This window comes from Paroedura picta, chromosome 1 (genome assembly GCF_049243985.1).
Source record: "Paroedura picta isolate Pp20150507F chromosome 1, Ppicta_v3.0, whole genome shotgun sequence".
Classification (NCBI taxonomy): Eukaryota; Metazoa; Chordata; class Lepidosauria; order Squamata; family Gekkonidae; genus Paroedura; species Paroedura picta.
In genome coordinates, this window is record NC_135369.1 from 47,268,025 (window position 1) to 47,288,257 (window position 20,233).

Here is a 20,233-nt window from a genome sequence, read left to right on the forward strand (position 1 = left end):
AACCTAGAGGTCTTGGATCTCTTATTTGTTGATTAGAGGGGTCCAAGGAATAAATGGGTCTATGAGCTTTTCTGGCATTTACATGAAACAAAAGCCAGCAAAATTTTGTGTTCCAGGTCTGTTTAAAGCTATGCATATCTCTTGCCTCCACCAATATGTGTGACGTGTTTGATAAATTTTTATCTTGACAGTTTGATGTGTGCTTCCTAAATAATTTTTTTAAAATCCATAGTTGGAATTGACCGAGAATTGCTTGGGGTATAATTAAAATAAATGCTATCTCAGACATATTCTCCAAGGAATGCTTAGTCATGCATAATCATGATATTGAATTAAAGCATAAAATTTACAAATTGCCTAAATCACACTAGAAAGCAGGAAGGTAAGTCATCCATACACCCAATAGTTTGGCACAAAAACAAGACCACAAAATTATTAAACAGAAAACAAATCAGAATGCTTTCCCCCAGTTTATCTGTAGATGGCACCAGGTGAAGTGTTGTACAGGAGGACATTCCATATCAAGGTGCTACCACAGAAAAGACCATACCTCTGGTTGCTGGCCATTCTTTTTAGAAGGTGGGGCACAAAGAATTGAGCCTGTGATGCTGATTTTAGCTGGCAGGGCAAGTTTGCATGAGGCTGTGTGGGCAGGTTGCATCTCAACTGTAGACAGTGTCACTTACTTTCACAGAATGTGAAAAGCTGAAACTTGGGACTCACCCATTGTAGCCTTCACTGAAAAGGGAATGTTTCTCCTCTTAAGGCTCTGCAGTTTTTATCATAACAGTGGCCAGTGCTCTAGCACAGAGCTAGTCAAGATTCTGGGAGTTTCAAATGACTTTAGATGAACTGCGAGGGGGTTATAATAGCATTTTGGTAACCGAGCTAGTGAATATGTGAAACTGCCTCTTTCACTCACATTGGCTTCAGCTTGAGGAAATGGAGATTGTCAGTGGCAACAAGGAACATGCCTGTGACTGCATGATGCAAACTCGTATTTGTCACCACTTTAAAATGCACCGTTGAGTCTGTGGTCACATTTTTTAAATGTTCTTGACATCAGTGCCTTTTCTAAGGTATTAGTCCTACCAATTAAACTCAAACTTTAACTCAAAGGATACAATGGTTCCAGAGGGAGTAGCCATATTATTCTGTTACAACAAAGTCATATAGCACCTTGATGATGGGCAAAAACAAAATGAAGCATACAGTAGAAAACAAAGTGTAGAAATAAAATATTATTTTAAAAACTCAAAGAAATAAAAAACACTACAGATGCTTGCATGGGGTCCTCTGTGGGTATTGCTTATCAAACTCCACATTACTTCTTTTTTGTGCTTTGTCTTATTGCTGTTTATGTATGGATTAAAAAGTACTGATATTAATTCCGTTTTCGCCTTCTTTAATCCTTATGTTTCATTTGCTTCTAACTAACCTGTATGCCTAATTATGTTTGGCCTCTTCTCTTTATCCTGCTTTTATTTATTTAGTTATATACAGCGGTACAAATTCCAGTCCCAATCATTTATCCAAATAAGTTTGAGAACTGTTTTGTACAGTGCAACCCTATTACCTGTGCAGAAAATAATCTTAAATAGTTCAGTTTTGTGTAGTTTGTGGAAAGGCCAGATAGTGGGAGCTCTTTCCTGACCTTTTTGGGGAATGCCATTCCACAAGGCAGGAGCTACGATGGAGAAAGCATGTTTATGTACAGTTTTGATTTTGCCCATTTGTAGGTTGGCACCTGCAGAAGCCCCTGCTGACATGAGCAAAGTTGTCATTGCAAAACATAGCAAGAGCAGTGGTCCCACAAATGAGAGAGGTCAAGGCCATGAAGGGCTTTTTATGTGATAGCCAGTAGCTTAAATTGAGCCCAGTAAAAATGGGCAGCGAATGGAATGTATGCAAATGGGAGTAATGAATGATAATAATAAATATAATTATTAATATGCACATCTTCGGGAAGCTATAAAACAAAGTCGTGACCTTGTGTAGATTTGGTGGAAGAACAGAGTCTTTACCCTCTTATGTAGCACACAAATAACATCTCACGTGAAATGGATATAAACAATACATGGCGGCCACTTTCATGGAATTCTTCCTCTTTCAAACAGGAGAGGTACTGAAAATCAGTCAGTTTCTACCAAGTGCTGTACATCAAAAATGTTTAAAAGCCCCTTGCTAACTCCATTTATATCAATTGGTTTAAAACAAGACCAAATGCTTGAACTGTATCCTCCTGTGGCCATCTTTACCAATTTCTCTTAGGCTTTTCATAATTCTGTCCAACATAAATGTAGGCATATTGTTTTCATTTTTGCAGAATTTTTAGATTCCATATGTTTGGTGGGTGAATGGCAAGTGGAGGAATCTACCTTCACTAAAGGCTAGAATGAAAGTTTTTTATTGTATAACTAGCTTCAAAACCCGTTCCTAAGAATGGGCCTTGAAAGGGCCCCCTCCCCTGGCCCCCGACCAGGCAACTTAAGGTGGCTTTGGGCCGGAGCTTGCAGCTGGATCAAGTGGGGCGGGCGGGGACTGGCCAGCTCATTAGCAGGCCCGGAACAGAGCTCCTTAGCAGGCAGTCAGCAGGCCGGGAGGCCCTTGTTAGCAAGGCCAACCTAGCAGGCCAAGAGGGCCTCGTTATCAAGCCCTGCACCATGACCCTTTGCCCAGGGCCCTCTCCCCTTACCTGCTGCTGGCACCAGGCACTGAGAGCAAAGAGGCTAGAGTCCAGGGGTGGAGGGTGGGAGCTGCGGGGGCAGGGCCAACCAGGGTGCAGCCAGCTTTGCTGGCTGCACCCTGATTGGCCCTATTCCAACTTGGACAGCCAGACATGTCCCACCCCCCAGGCTGTTTCACGAATATATAGAGGAAACTTGGATGATAATGTCAGAGCTCAGTTTCTTATTTTATTACTTTATAGCTATATTGTGTCATTCTTCAGCCATAAAACTTCACTCTGATTCGGGAGAGGCGGGTAATAAATTTAAAAATAATAATAACAATAACAGCAAGGTCTCCTGTCTCATTATTCAGTGGTACCTGACCTGCTTGGCTTAGTCTTGATTTTCAGTCTATCCATCATCTTTCTCTTTATTAACATTTCAGTATGCTTAATTGCAGTAATTGGACATCTCAGTTAAGGTAGTAAGTGAAATAATTATCATACTATATTAATTTCATTAGTCTTGCAAAGGAGATTCCTGAAGTGGTAGTTTCCTGTGTCCAGCTCTGGTTAGTTGATTCATGATCCTGTCTCTCTTTGATTCTGATGATACATGCCACATCTCTCTTAGACCTGCGGGTTCAGATGATGTTCAGTTTTGGGCACCACAGTTGAAGAGGGATGTAGACAAACTAGAGCATGTCTAGAGGAGGGCAACAAAGATGGTGAAAGGGTTGGAGACCCAAGACATATGAGGAAAGGTTGGGGGAGCTTGGTCTGTTTAGCCTGGAGAGGAGACAACTGAGAGGGGATCTGATAGCCATCTTCAAGTATTTAAAGGGGTGCCATATAGAGGATGGAGCATAGTTGTTCTCTCTTGCCCCGGAGGGATGGACCAGATCCAATGGGATGAAATTAATTCAAAAGAAATTCTGTTTAAACATCTGGAAGAAGTTCCTGACAGTTAGAGTGATTTCTCAGTAGAACAGGCTTCCTCGGGAGGCGGTGAGTTCTCCATCTTTGGAAATTTTTAAACAGAGCTTGCCTGTCAAGAAATACTAGAGGAGGAGAATGATTTTCCCATGGAAAGTATTCAGGTGAAGATAAGGGAGGGAAAAACAAAGAGTATAGTGTTTGGCATCTGCTATAAACTGTCTGACCAAGGTGAAGATGTGGATACTGCCCTCTTTGAGCCACTTGACAGAATATCTGGGCATCAGAACCTTGTGACTGTGGGTTATTTCAATTGACCTGATGTGTGCTGGGAAACAAATTCTGCTAAGAAGCCAGAGTCATGCAACGCTTGTCCAACAATTTCATTTATCAAATGGTGAAAGTATCGACAAGAGGCTCAGCCATACTGACCAACATACAAGACCTGGTGGATGGGGTGAAGGAAGGGGGGATCATGGGATGGAGTGACCACGTCCTCCTAGAATTCCTTTTAAGATGCAGGGGCCAAGGAAGTTCATAGTCAGGCATGTATGTTAGACTTTCATTGTTGTTGTTGTTATGTGCGAAGTCGTGTCCGACCCATCGCGACCCCATGGACAATGATCCTCCAGGCCTTCCTGTCCTCTACCATTCCCCGGAGTCCATTTAAGTTTGCACCGACTGCTTCAGACTTTCATAGGGCAGACTTTAATAAACTCAGAGATATGATGAGAGTCAGCCTGTGGACAAGAATGCTGGAAAAGAAAGCAAGTGATAGGTAGGCTCTCTTTAAACAAGAGCTTTTGCATGCTGAAGCCATCACTATTCCAGCAAGACGGAAACATAATAGGCAATACAAGAAGCCTATTTTGCTGAACAAAAATGTCAAGAGTTGCTAAGGAAGAATAAGGAAATGTTCAAGAAATGGAGAGAAGGCAGACCTCTAAAAAGGAGTATATCCAGGTGATTAGACACTGTGGGTTAGCCATCAGAGAGACCAAAATTGAGAGTTAGCTGAGATTGGCTAAGGAAGTCCACTATAAAAAGAAAAGCTTCTTCAGGTATTTTAGGAGCAAATGTAAGGTATATGAGGCAATAGGCCCATAGTTGTTCCCCCAGAAGAATATGGACACATCTAGGGAAGGTAGTAGGCAAGGTATAGTGTCTGGGTGACAGGATGACATAGGCAAAGAGGTCGTCAAGAGACACTTGGCTGTATTGGATGAGTTCAAATCCCACAGGCTGGATTTTATGCACCTGAGAATGCTCAAAGAACTTTCTGGAGAACTTCAGAACCTTTGTCTCTCATCTTTAGGACCTCTTGGGGGACTGGAGAGGTGTCTTGATTCTGTTTTAGTTTTTGTTCCTCAAGTTATTTGGAAGTATGTACTGAGCAGTAAATGCAACCAATGTATGTATGCCATTAAATACTTGGCTCCCAATTGAAGCAATATCGTTTGGCTTGGCCTGTTGGTTTAGAAAGATGTCCAGAAGCCTATGATAAGATTAGTTTCTGCCCTGCTTAGTTTTATAACTTTTGTGATCCCCTTTTTGTTTGTCATAGTAAGTGCAGAGAGCAAATGTTTGTGTGTCTGGTGGGTTTTTTTGTTGTTGCTTTAATTGCTGTGTTAATCCATGTCAGATTCCGATCCTACATGATTGAAATCAGTGCAATTATTTTTAAAAGCTGAGAGTAGTATGATGAAGTGTGACATTTGGAGTTAAAACAAAGATATTACCATGATTCTAACATGATTTGCCACGCTAACATTTCTCTCAGTGCAAATTAGGTAGGATTAAAACCCGGGGGGGGGAGCAAAATAAAGGTGGCTAAAGATGTCATCCTGAGGGAATTGCAGTGCAATCAAAGGGAATAGATCTGTATTTTGTTAATAAAGGATATTTATATAAGCACAATTAAATAAGGTTTTAATAATACTTGATCACTATTTAGTTGATTCTAAGATTATTTGCATTACTTGTGCAATTTTGACTTGCATTTTTATACCACATATGCGTTTATTCAACATACTTTCCCCAAAACTCATTGTGTTTCATCCAAATCCATCACCTCAACCAAAAAGAGAAATATTATTATTTTTTAACTGTTTTGGTGATGCTTACAGATTGTGCTTACCAAACATTTGCTCCTTTGTACTTAAAAAAGTCTGCTAGTCACCCTAGTCTAATTAGAATATTAATGTAAAGTGGGTCTCAAGTGGGTTAGTCTTCATAGCTGGTCTTTATTGTGTTTTCATGAATGTCTGAATGTCTGCAGACATCCAGTTCCCTGCTGATGTCCTCTCAGGCTATAGGGAGAAGTCTTTGGAACCAGAATTTGTCAAGGCAAACCAGGATCTTTATGATTGTCTGCCTGATGAATCTGATTTTAGAAGAATTAAAATTAACCATGATTTCATGTTAAAGCTGACCCAAACCGTAGTTTTTGTTTTGTACTTATTTTTACTTGAAAGTAACAGCCCAAATAAACAGAGTGTTGGGATATTTATTTATTTAAATTTCTATGCCGCCCATCCCTGAGAGCTCAGGGCTTACAATATATCATAAAAACGGTGATTAAAATATTTTAACCTTTTAAAATAACCAAATTTATATTTAAAATGCTTGAAAGAACTTCCCACCTGCTCTCCAATATGAGGGAAGTGGTTGTAGAAGGCTTCAGATATTAATAGATTCAGTGGGTGTGCAGATAGTATTTGTGTTTATGTTTGTGTAGGAAAGCCAGTCTATTGATTGTATTTGTAGGCTTCAACCATAGGCCCAGTGGAACAGCTCAGTCTTGCAGGCCCTGTGGAACTGATCGCAGTTGGGAAAGCATTCCACCAGGCTGGAATAGATTTCTCAGGTGTTTTAATTGTGAGATAGCACCTGTCAAGGGCTCTAATTTGGATATAGGCAATTCATAGACAAATTGTATATGTTTTCTCTAACAAGGTCAAAGGCAGCTGGAGTGGCAGCCCAATCTCAGTCAGGAAACCTGATGGCTGTTCTTTATCAGTTAAAAAATCCTAATGGAAATCTATCATTAAGATATTCCAAAGTAGAAGTTCCCAACATCGGTACCCTGCCACTCTTCAAACCTTCCTGGCTGCAAAGTGATTTTAGAATATGAACATGGACAGGTTCTGTCCAGCAGTGATTCTGATTGGTCATTGGAGATCTCATTGGTAGTGCTGTAAAAAAAAAAAAAGGATAAGGATCTTCAATGAATGCTTGAAGGTAAACTTTCTGTATTTTTAAACAATATGTTCATTTGTAAAGGCATATTGTTAATCACAGCTTCTGCCTGAAATTAGTTAATATGAGAATTATGCATAACTTCACTCCTTGACATTTTGTGTTTGGCTCTGCTTCTCATGGCAGCCATTTATAATTGGCTGCGCCTTCCCTGTGAATCAAAAGGGAGCTCCTCCATCAGGCATTTGGTTGAGGTTGACCAGAACCACCGCTTCCACTCGGCCTCCCCCAAGCCTCCCTCCTGCAACCCCCAAGCTTCCTGTATGTTGTTGTTAGGTGTGACATCGTGTCCGACCCATCGCAACCCCATGGACAATGATCCTCCAGGCCTTTCTGTCCTCTACCATTCCCCATAGTCCATTTAGGTTTTCACCAATTGCTTCAGTGACTCCATCCAGCCACCTCATTCTCTGTCATCCCCTTCTTCTTTTGCCCTCAATTGCTCCCAGCATTAAGCTCTTCTCCAGGGAGTCCTTCCTTCTCATGAGGTGGCCAAAGTATTTGAGTTTCATCTTCAGGATCTGGCCTTCTTAGGAGCAGTCAAGGCTGATCTCTTCTAGGACTGACTGGTTTGTTCGCCTTGCAGTCCAAGGGACTTGCTAGAGTCTTCTCCAGCACCAGAGTTCAAAAGCCTCAATTCTTTGATGCTCGGCCTTCCTTATGGTCCAACTTTCACAGCCATACATTGCATCGGGGAAGACCATAGCTTTGACTAGACGTACTTTAGTTGGCAGGGTGATGTCTCTGCTTTTGAGGATGCTGTCTAGATTTGCCATAGCTTTCCTCCCCAGGAGGCAAGCGTCTTTTAATTTCTTTGCTGCAGTGATCTTGGAGCCCATTTTAATCACAAATTAGGCTGAAAGATTGGCTCAAGGTCACCTGATGAATTTCATGGCTATGTGGGGATCTAAACGTGGCTTCTCCCAGGGCTATACCAGCCTGCAATCTCAGTTTTGATGGAATAAGAAATTATGGAAGGAGATGCAAAGATTACAAATATTTAACTGTTAGACAGCTGTTGTTGGCTAAAAGCTTACTTTAATATATAGTGTTCATCCCAAATGTTTTTATTCATGGATTTGTAGGCTTCTGAAAAAGAATGAAGTCTCTGACTAATGTGAAATCATACAGATGAGTGTGTCATAATGCAGAGCAGCTGTTGTTTGAGAGAAGTAGGAAAAGGATCCCCCCTTTCCAATTTGCTTCTGTACTGCCTTATGGAATTTTGACTAACATGTTCCTTCCAGATGCTTCAAAGCATTGACTGCTGTTCCTTGGAAATAAAGCTGATTTATGTTTTTAAAAGCTGGAATTTGTTCATTCCCTGGTTTACAGATATCATTGAGCAAATACAGATCTAGTACAGATTTTACTCTGTTCCAAAAATTTAACAATAATAATAATAGGTTTTTATATTCTACTTTTCTCTACCTTAAGGAGTCCCAAAGCAGTTTACAACCACATTCCCTTCCTCCTAGATGAGGCTGAGAGACTTCTGAGAAAACTGTGACCCAAGGTCAACCAGCAGGCTTCAAGTGGAGGAGTGGGGAATCAAGCCTCGTTCTCTTAACCACTATACTACTATATCACACTGGATGTTGGTATAGGAATCTAAGTCCTAGGATAGGGATTTCCTGAATTCTAGTCCAAAACCTTGCCCACTACATCACACTGACATAATTCTACCTTAATACCATATTAAGGCAGAATCATTTCAATTTGGTATAGTGTGTAGAGTGTTGGACTAGAATCTGAGAGACCCAGGTTCAGATCCCTGCTCTATCATAAGAACAGACTGAGAAATTATACCAAAGCACACAACTGAGGATTTAAAAGTAAGTGTGAGAGAGACATAGATAAATACATATTTCATTAATGTACCCATCCCCGGTTACCAGCATGTGCAGTATAAAAATCTCAATAATAAATATATAAGTCTGATTTTTTTCCCTTAGGTCATTTTGATCCTTAGCTAGGAAGAATCTAATACAACTGAAGGAGTTGCCTGTAGGAAGAATTCTAAAAGCACTTTTTGTTTTAAATTGTACATGTATTTTTATTTTAGGCCAGGTTCCCAAATCACCTCAGTCTTTGGCAGCTTTCAGGAAGGGAATAACTTTTTATTAACTTTGTGACTTGCCGTCATGTTTCTCTGAATGAAAACCATTAGGTATGGTTAGCAGTTAGCAAGCTTTAATCCCACTGAGGTTGGTCGCTCTTGAGTTTAACCAAGGAATTTCATCTTGTTGACTTAACTATAACTTGACTTTACTTTCGCTGCATTATTGCCATTGTTTATTGGTGATGCTCCAGATTATGACTATTTTGTATTGGTGATACAGTGCTATTCTTTAACTAAAATGTCTGTTTTATCATTTTGAATAGAATATATTGCAGAGTGCTCAACTAGATAAATCCTTGGTCTGATACAGCACAGCAAATTCTTAGTTGTTTGCAATAGTTTAAAAGAGTATTAATCCTGTTCAAATCCTTTTCAAACAAGTTAGTGCTGATTTGAATAGAAACAAACTATTGTGCAAATAGTTTTGGGTTGTGGAGTCTTTGTATGTTTGTATGACATAAACAGAAAATGATAGACTGGTACAGGTATTAAAGGCAGAAGAATCTCTTGTAGAACTTGTGCTTTTTCATCAAAATATAAAGCGACCGTAATGTTGTCAACTGGTACACAAGGTGTAGCCTTAAATATGAGTGTGATCACTGCTGTAGTACAGTTATCTGGAAGATTATCCTGTGTGTCTTGCATTGGTGGTTGTTGCATTCATTTAGCAGTGCTTCTATCTGTGATTATTTTATCTCTTTAGTGTGATGACAAAATTTCTCCTTTCTTCCTCAGTTTCTGTGTACGTGTCTTGCTTCCTTTGCCATAAAAAACAAGCTAAGAGTCTCTGTGTGCTTCATTGCACCAACTCACAGAAAGAAATATAGACAAGCTACAGTACAAAGATTTCTTCTGACGTGCAGTAAGATAGGAAAGGGCATTTCCTCTTACCGACAAGGGCATTTATACTAGCCAGTGTCAAAAGAGATCTCCTTAGTAAAGCGTGTCCAGATTACTTTTGTAAGTTAGTGCAACGAAGCACAGAGGGACACTTTCATTTTAATTTCTTTTTCACCTGCTAAAGCAGAGGTTGAGTGCTTTCATATCCATATAGCAGTGCCTTCACTTGTTTCCTACAAGGGATTTTGGGGTCCAAATCTATCACATTTTTATTTGGTTATGCCATGTGGCACAAGTTAGCCCTCTCTCCTCCCTTTGCTGTCTTCCTTGGTTTTCATTTTATATTGTAAACTCTTGGATAGAAGGACCTGTTATCTTATAACCATGGCAGAAAATAAATAGATAAATTAGAATGCCAGCATTTTCACTTCTTTAAAATCTTTATGTATTGCCTGTTCTCATGCTAAATGAGGATCAGAAGCAGATAACACCATTCTTTTGTAAGCTACCTTTTCTGTGATTTGTACTGGAAAAGAAGTTACGCAGTCCCCATCTCATCCCATATCCTGTTTTTATTAGAAACATAGAATCAGAGATCTGGAAGGAGCTATACAGGCCATCTAGTCCAACACCCTGCTCAGTGCAGTCATACCATCTGCTGCCAACAGGAACTGCTCCCTGCCCTCCTCCAAATAATACATGACCATTTGTCTTAGGACACGGTACAAAGGCATGTTGATATACAAAATCTACATAGTAATGCCTGTGTGCAAGTACTTTCAAAGGAGACATTGGGTAAATGTCTCATTAAACAGCCTTTCTCAATGTTTTTACTGTTGAGAAACCCCTGAAACATTCTTCAGGTGGTCCAATCTTGCATAATATGGGGCCCCTTCCCTTCCCACCCATTTTGGGTGGGGGCGGGGGCAAGTCAACATGACCACATATGATAATATCATCTGATAAATGTTTAAAAATATATAAAAAATTAATTCTCCCACCTATGCATGAAACCCTTCGGAGTCATTATGAGAAAGGCTGGGCTAGACAAATGGAGCTTTTCAATATACCAGATAGTTAATCTATCTCAGCATGTTCTTCTCTGACTTTCAGCAGTTCTCCAGGTCTCAAGCAGATCTGAACACATGTCACCAGATATCTTTTTAACAAAAGATGTAAGTCATTGAGCCTGAGGTCTTACGGATATGAAATGTAATGTACTACTGAGCACCTCCAAATTTTCTCAGTATCCATTACTACAACTCTAAGGTAGTTTTGTTTATATCCCACTATCAATAATTCTTACTTGTAGGTGTATAATTTCCTTCTACATCTCTCTGTCTATGTCTATGTGTGTGTGTTTCTGACTTGGTTGCCAGGGGATCACCTCTCAACAGCTCAAGGGTTCTAAAATGATCAACATTCAGAGTACATATTCAAATGCACAGAGTGCATATTCAAATGAGCCAGCCAAAGAATTACTTGATCTTGAGAAGAAGCATGGGGGAAATTAGGTACAAATAAAGGCCAAAAAAAAATCTCTCAAAACATAAGTCACAGTTGGATTTTGTGCGGGAATTACACCGGTGCCTCACAGTATCTTTGAAAGTATAACTAGGGGAACCAGGAGCTGCCATAAAAAGGATGGTTTCTGAATGAAAGGGAAGAGGAGCAGAGCAAAAGGTCACATAACACAGCTTGGGTTAGCATTGTCAAGTCCCATCTGCTTGTCTTCTCTCCACAGGGCAGAATTCATTGGATTATTGTACGCTCAAAGTTCAGCAAACCACTTGCACTTTCCATTGCAAGAGAATGCCTTTTAGGCGTATGGGGCTTGTTAGGACTCTGAAACTGTCATGCTGCAGGGGCTTGTACCCTTGGGTTCTTTTACAGATAGAGACGCACTGTTCAAAGCTGTCACAGCACCCAGCAAATGGAAGGTAAAGATCGGAGACATATAATTTCTTCTGACTTTATCTCAGGGAAAGTAAAACCATTTGAAGCTTAGATGTGTGGGACATAGTGTCTTTGTGTCTACTTGAGCTAATTTCTTCAGCTTCTTAAAGAGCACTATTTCCCTTTGGCTGCTTGGAAGAGAAGGTCACTTTTAGAAAACTTTACCAAAGAAAAGTCATATGCTTTAACAGCACACCAGAAAGAGGTGGTTTTTAAGTAGAAAATATTTCTATTTAACCGCAGAGAGCTAATGTGAATTAATGCAGGATTAGAAACATATTGCAAGGACTAAAACATATTATTAATAGAAGGGCTAAATCAATATAAATCCTGTCAAACATTTTCACCAGAAGTGTGAAATTCTTTTTCTTAATGATTATATGAATAGATATATATTATGTAACCAGAACTGTTAAAAATACTGCTGTATTAACTAGCACACTAAGGCTTTTGTGGGTGTGGAAAGGTTTATTCACTGACTACTTTTCTTTAGCATATATTCTTATTCTACGCAGGATTCCTAGCATGTTTTGAAATAGATTTGTTCAGGAGCTCGCTTATTTGGCATAAGAAAGTTCTTTGAGGATGTACTTTTTGTTCTGAATGTTTAGTCAAATCCCTCCCCCCTCAGAAAAGAAAAAAAACGTTAGAGTTTGAGATGCACTGCGAATCTTGGACTAAATACGTTTATTCAGAGTTTGTGTATTGGGATGAATGAGTGAAAAAGTACCATGGAATAGTTGATAGCATATACTGTCATAACTTAGTTAGTATCTTGGATCAAAAGAACCACCAATACAGTTCTCCTCAGGGAAAACTGGTGATGCTCCCTTTCAGATTGCATGCGCTTCTTTTGCTTATATTCAGGTAAGGGATTCCTTGAATTCAAGCTGGGTGGTTGTGAGCAAGTGTGGCATAAGAGTTACAATGTTGTGCTAGGGCTGTGGGTACACAGCTTTGAATCCCCACTCATCCATGAAGTTCACTGATGTTGCTATGGTCACACTTTCTCAGCCTAACCAAAGATTATTGTACAAATAAAATTTAAATTAATGAATAAACTACAGTGTTAAATACAGTGTTCGTAAATGAAACTAGCATAATCTAGATAAGTATCTGGTTTGTTTTGTACTTAAACTGTTGGAGCTATAAGAAGAAACAAGCTCCAAAAGATATCAGTACTAGATGGAATATTATAATGTACTAGTTGTAGGACAGTTCTATTTTCATGGAGTTGTTTTTATAATAAATGTCCTCTTTCCTACAGGAAAAATCCAATTCAAATCACCTGAAGGAACCTCCTTCTGAGAGTAGAAAGCACATATGTAGCTTTCATTAACTTAATTTGCATTATGTGGAATTTTTATATTGCTTTTTAGGTTTTAAAAAAATTAATGACAGGGTATTATGGAAGTGTGTATTGGGAAGTTGTGAGGGAGGGAGGGGAGCAAGAGAAAGAATAGTTATGGTCTTTGCAACCTTGCCTAATGTAGTGCTATAACGTCTGCATTAGAGTATTAGAAACAAGCCTCTGGTGAATTTCTGGATTTCATACCTTTTTAAAAATCATAATGGTTTACTGCAGGAGTTCTGAAAGAACTGATGAACACTGTGAAACTTTCTGTGAAGTTTTTGCAGTGTCATCTTTTAAAGACAGAAATTAGGTGAGGGACATCTTTGAAATCTGAAATCAGATGATCAATGGAACACAAAAGCTGATGAATGGAAGCATAGAAACTACAACATTATATGAACATACTGCATTTCCTTATTTGGAAAGGCATAAAGACAGGAAAATGTGGACCTTACTCAGGATGTAGTGGAACAAATGTAGAGTGATTCTAGTAGTTTGATTTTAAGTCCCCAAATAAACACCAAACTATAAGAATGTAGTTGTGTTTTGGTTGCACATCATTTTTACATACTTTTTAAACTATGCAAAAATGCACAGAATGTTATGTGATGCAGTATCCATTGTTGTTGTTAGGTGCGAAGTCATGTCTGACCCATCGCGACCCCATGGACAGTGATCCTCCAGGCCTTCCTGTCCTCCTTTACTGAGGCCATTTCTGCATGAAGAAAATGTTCCTGGACAGCCTTCGCATGTTGGCGGCATATAGAGCCCCCTCCACATGATGTCACCACTATCCAAAGGCTGTCCAGTAGCTGGGTCACGATTTGGCCATTTTTAAGGATTTACCAACCTAAATCGTGCAAACCACTGGTGAGCAACCAGGGAAAAGACCGTATGGAGGAGGAAACGCATGATAGTCTCAGCAATTTTGCCCCACCCTCGCATCTGCCCTCCCCTCTCCATTTCCTGCTCCAAGTAATTTTTTTTAAATGGTATGCACGACTACAAACTTACATTGACAACGGTGAAATAAAATCTTCTTTAAGGTGTCCACAGTCTTTTTGGGATTAGGCAGGCAAAACACAACCATTTTTGTTTTCTGGAGGTAGGGAATGAGCTGGGAAGGGGAGGGGGTGAGCTGGCTGTCTTCTTCCGATCATATAGGTGTCTTGAGCACCTTGTTTTAAAGCCAACCATTAGCAGAAAATGTCTTTTTGGGCTTCAGTTACCTGTCCAGCCTTCTAACAACTGGGGCAGGCAAAAACAGCCCCGTTTGCATTTCCTGGAGGTAGGAAATTAGCTGGGAAGGGGAGTATAATCTAGTTGCCTTCTCCTGATCATACAGGGGTCTGAGCACCTTGTTTTAAAGCCAGCCATTAGCACAAAATGCCTTTTTGGGGCTGCAGTTATGCTCAGGGTCTCAGAAATCCACCCAGACAGAAATAAAGTAAAAAAGAACATGAATTCCAAAAAAAAGGAGGGGTGCTATAATGTTCTGGCATTTCTCCATAGCAATGGGGCAGTGTTGATTTATGTTAAAGATACATATGTTTTGTGGCATTACCACATAGCAACGCGGAAGTGCTTTAAAAAAAATAATATCAGGGCTGGGGGGGGGGAATTTCCATCCACAAGAGAACTGCTGTGTTGTGACTGGTGGCTTGCTGTGATTGACAAGCCAAGGAGTGGAGAGAGATGTTCATGTTGCTTTCCCTTGCAGGGTGACAGGGCAGAGAGAAAGCGCGCGAGGGATCGCCCTGTAAGGAGGGCTGCTAACGCGAGATTTACCATCCCATGTTTGTAACAAGGAAGCCACTCATGTTTCTCCCCTGTGGAAATGGCCTGAAAATGTTATGAAATGCTTGCTTACTTGCTAATGGGGTTAGGAAGGCTCCCAGTACCCAGGCTTTCTGCAAACTACACAAAGCCAAATCATTCTGGAGGGCTTTTTTTCACAGATAATAGGGCTGTGCTGTAACACAATGGTTCAGAAATATGCTTTGGTAAAGGGGCTAGGGACTGTAGACTGTACTACTGTGTATAGTTTGTACTGATCTGTTTGCTGCCTGTAAGAATGCTGTAATTTCTGCATCATTTAACAACATGTAGTGTTAATACTTATGCTTTATTTCTGCTCTGTTTCTGATTTCTGCTTGGTTTCAGATTTCTGCTGTCCAAATCTTATTGCATTGCCTATTAGATGTCCCATCCTGTTGACCATATTGACTTACATTGTGTGATCTGCCTTGAGTCTCAGTGAAAAAGGTGGACTGTAAATTATATACATCCTTATCCATTGTGATGCCCACTAGACCATACCTTTCCATCAGCATGAGAAGTTCCAGCTCTTCCTTCTTATTGCCCATGCTTTGGGCGTTAGTATAAAGGCATCTGAATCCTTTTACTTTTGGTTCCCTATGAGCTGGCCTTCCTGGTTGGGCTGCCCCCGATCGGTGCTTATTTTTAGGCTTTATTTACTTACAAGTATTTTCAATTTGCTCATCATATTAATCCATTTTATTAGTATGTTAAATCCTCCTTTTTTCACAATATGTGAACATGACTCTCATTTTGTTTTTATAAATTGTAGCAATGTTGCAGGTTATCAGTTTTATAGTGTCAGAAATAATCCAAACTCTAATCTTTTCAAAACAAAAATCTGACAAGTTTTACAGAATAGAATTTGGGATGAGATACAGCTGTTGAGTAGTTGTTTAAAATAAGTCTCATTTAAATGTTTAAAGATCTGTGAGGAACTGAATTTGTATCGCAACTCCTGCCCCACTGAAAGCAAATTCTTAATAAAAAGGCTACTGTATGCTTTACTGTATCCTTTACTAAGAAAGGTGAAATTCAGGTCAACAGGTTTAAAGTCTCCCTGGGAAAAAGAAAGCTGAACAATTGACCACTAAATAAATATTATTGAGAACTTGCGAAATATCCTTTAAATCTGACCAGCAGGAGATGATGCCAAGCTGAGCTGAAGGAAGGCCTCTAGCCCCTTTGCATAAAGGATACCTTTCCTCCATTTCTCTTCACAACAGTTGTGTTCCTCTCTCCATGCTGTGTTGGCTCTTCCTCTTTTATACAACAGACTTTTCTTTCTTGTCAGTCTTTAGAAATTCTCTGAGCTCACTCATATTGCTCTGGCTCTCTTCTCTCCAAGTACTTTTCCACAGGAGGAAGTAAAGTTGTGGATCTAGGCATACTGTTAGGATGTGAGCTAACCCTTGGCCCTGCTCTTGGTGACATTCATTAAGAATCTATGCAGTTTCTATCTGCAAAGCAATGTACTGGACACTGAAGGTGACTTTAAAATGTGACACCATTTTGGCAGAATGTTATATTTTCGTACAGAGGGCAATTGAGGCTTGGTTTCAACGTGACAGTCTCTAAGAGTAAAAGTAGACATTACAACAGTCATGGGTTCGGCCCAAGACTGTTGGTGCCATTTAAAAAAAAGAATTTGGTCATTTAAAATACTTGAAAGCCTTATCAAGATTAGGCTCACAGACCCAGGCCAACTTTTCAAGTGCCAAAGCAGTGTTCTCATTTGTCTGTTTATTTAAAACATTTATTAACTGCTTTCTTTCTTACAGAACTGAAGGTGGCTTACAGCATTAAGAAAACACATAAAATACATGAAAAGCATAAAATCAAAATTTAACATCATGAGTCAGGATTGCTAGCAAGTGTAACCAAATGCAGGCCTAAATGTCTTTAACTGCCTCCTAAAGATTGAAAGTGAGGGAGCCAGCACACCTCTCTGGGGAGGTTGTTCCATAATTGTGGGACTACTACTGAAAAGTCCCTCTCTCATGTACTCACCAAACAAGTTTCTACAATGGGACAATCAGGAGGGCCTCTCCCTGTGAACTTAAACCCAGGCACCAACATATAGTACAAAATGTTCTTTCAGGTACCTCAGTCATAAGCTATATAGGGTTTTAAAGGCAAAACTGACTTCTTGACTTGGGTCATGGAGTGGATCAGTAGCCAATGTAATTGCTTTAATATCAGGATCACATGCTACTAATACCTGGCCCTGACTAGCTGCAGCGTTCTGCCTCCAAATCCTCTTCAATGGTAGCCCCAAGTAAAGTATATTACATAATTCAGTCTAGATGTGACTAAGGCATGGATCACTGTGAGTAGATCTGACTTACACAGAAATTGACACCAATGTGGCACCAGCCCATGTTGGGCAAGAAAACTAAACTACAAGAATGATCTGGTTTTCAAAGGTGACTGCTGGGCTGAATTTCACTCCCAAACTACATACCAGGCTTCTCAAGGGTAGTATAAGATCCACAAGATTTTTTTTTTGGAGGGGGGGGGGAGGTGAAGTTTCTGGAAGTAAAGCTCCTTTCATCAGATAAAACATACTGGAAGCCATGTGTTACCTTGATCTGAGCAGTATCACTCATTAATGCTGCATTATATGCAAGAATTCAGGTAGTTAGCTTCTTGTTATGCATCGGAATATGCACACAGATATGTGTTCAGTTTTCTCAGGCTTCAGGATTTCATGGGAGCACTTTCTAAGATAAAATTTCAGGAAAATCTGAATGTATGCATTACTCTTTGGATAGCATCTTTTGTTGTTATCTTGAAATCACATGCTAAAATTTAGCACTTAACCTATGATATCCTTAAAATATCATGATATGTAACACATGGAAGAAAGATACTCCAAATCAAGCAGTCATTTATTACTATAGAAAAGACAGTTTAACATTGTACGTATTATTACTTAGAGCTATTAAGTCTATAAATTACCAAGCAAATATCAGATAATTTTCTCAAATATCCTGTGATGCTGCATAATCCTCCTAGAGGTGGTCTGCTAATTCTAAAAATGTTCTTGCCTGCCTATCAGGAGACAATCTGAAAACTTGGCAAAGCTGTTTTAGCTCCAACTAAAGCACCACTGGAAAGCTGTTTCCTAAAATGGTGTTCAGCATAAAGGGGTAATCTTTACCATAAGTTCTCCTTATATTTCTGAAAGGGCCATCTGGGTGGACCCTGTTCGAGTGGTGTCTGGGCCTGTCTGGGTGGTGTCCGGGAGCCCGGAACCGCCAAACGGCCCAGCTCTTTCTCTCCAGCGGGCCAATCCGGACACGCCCAGCACAGCTGGGCGCCTCCAGATTGAGCTGGCCCCTAGAGCACCCACATCCATCAGGCGAGCACCAGCCGCTTGCCCAGCCTCCAGCCCAAAAGGTTCCTCACCGGCGAGGAGGGCACTTGGGCATCTTGCGCCCTTCCCCATGCTTCCCTGGCAACCCCAGCAGCCAGAGACAGAGCACCACCAGCTCTTGAGGTGTGCTGCCAATGCGGAGCAGCCTCTCCAACACCGCTTCCCCCGCCAACGGCTCTTGCTGGTGCCCAGCCATGGAGACAGCCCTTCATGCCCCGACTGCCACCTCCCAACATTCGCCACTACTGGGAGGGCACTTTCCACCCCCGCTTGCCCCACACCGCCTCTCACGACGTTGCCCACGTGGCGAGAGCCCTTCACCAGCCACCCGCCAGCTCCCGAGGAGCACAGCCCGCGGGGGGGGGGGGTCGCTTCTCTTCCTGCTGGCCCCAAGAATGCATCGACAGCCCTTGCTGTCCCACCTGGCCAATCCTGAGGAGCATGCCATGCAGCCTCTCGCTTCCCCTCCTCACTGCTGCCAGTGCTGCAGCCGTCGTGATGACCCATCCTGCCCTACCTGTTGGCTCACAAGAGGTGGCCCTGGCCGTTGGTCGCTTCCCTCCCCGCTTGCTCCGGGATGACCCTTCTCGCCCCACCTACCGGCTCATGAGGGGCAGCCCAAGCGGCAGGTCGCTTGCCCTCCCCACTTGCCCTGAGACAACCTTCCCACCCCGCCAGCTCACGAGTAGCCCTGGTAGTGGGTCACTTCCCCTCCCTGCTGGCCCTGGAAAGGACTCTCACTGCATCACTGACGTGGCAAGAGCCCTTCCCACCTCACCCGCCAGCTCCCGGGGACTGCGCCTGGTGGGGTGTGCCTTCCCCTCCCCACTTGCCCTGAGAAGGCCTGCCGCCCCATTCATGATGCGGTGACAGCCCTTCCTGCCCCTCACGGCAATTATGCCACTTGCCCACTGTGCTGCCAAACCCCATTTATTTAAATGGGCTTTGCTCCTAGTGTTTACGTATTTTTGGTCATGGCCCCCTTTTGGTCCTGGCCCTACCTGGTGGAATAAGCTCCCAAAAGAGCTGCAGCCTCTTCAGGAACTTTCACATTTCCCAAGGGGCTTGCAAAATAAAGCTCTTTTACCAGGACTATGATTGGGACCAGTAAAAGACTAGAGATACCATTAAATGGGCCCTCCCCCTGGTGATGGGCAGGGATACAGAAATTAGTGATCTTTAGCTGATTCGGTTTGATATAGTTTTAACTTGTTTTAAATTGCTAAATATTGGCTGTATTATTGATTTTAATGATGATGTGAACTGTCTCAAGCAGGCATATACCAGGAGAGGCAGCATATAAATATAACCATAAATAAAATAAAAATAATACATTTTGCTTATTCTGTGCATTTTTCAATCTTGTTGAGCTTGCCCTTGATGGCAGCAACATCGGTATGCATAGATTGCATGCAATATGAAAATACATAGAATAATAAGAATGCGAACATTGTTTTTACATTTACCATCACCACAGGGAGGAGCTTTTGGCAATGATGTTTGTACTAGCTCCTGTTTAGAGATGGGCAGGGACTTGAAAAATGCAGTTCCTAGTTTGTGGCCGAACCATAAACAAAGCCTGGAGGTTCATTTATGAACCTAACCAGTTCATGGTTTGTGGCCCTGCAAATACTATTGAAAGGGAACCGAAAAAAACAGCTGAGCCGTGGGGAACGCCTGCTCTTTCCCTCTCCACTCAGCTATTTCTGGCTGTCTTGTTTGGTTGTTATGTGCAGTCTCTTTAAACTTTAAAGGGAACTACATAAGATAACCCAAAACAGATTAGCATGGAGAGTAGGCTGCTCCCTGCCACTGGGTTGCTTTTGTGGCTTTTATGAGGAACAGAATGCAGAGGTTTAAACGGACCTGGGTTTTCTTTAAACCCCTGCTTTCTTCTTGAGC

At 41.2% G+C, this 20,233-nt stretch overlaps 1 protein-coding gene across 2 annotated transcripts in view; it reads left to right on the top strand.

The window, feature by feature from the left end:
* Positions 1 to 20,233, top strand: part of SRBD1 (S1 RNA binding domain 1) — a 215,248-nt gene that overhangs the window by 87,446 nt on the left and 107,569 nt on the right. The window lies entirely within an intron of this gene.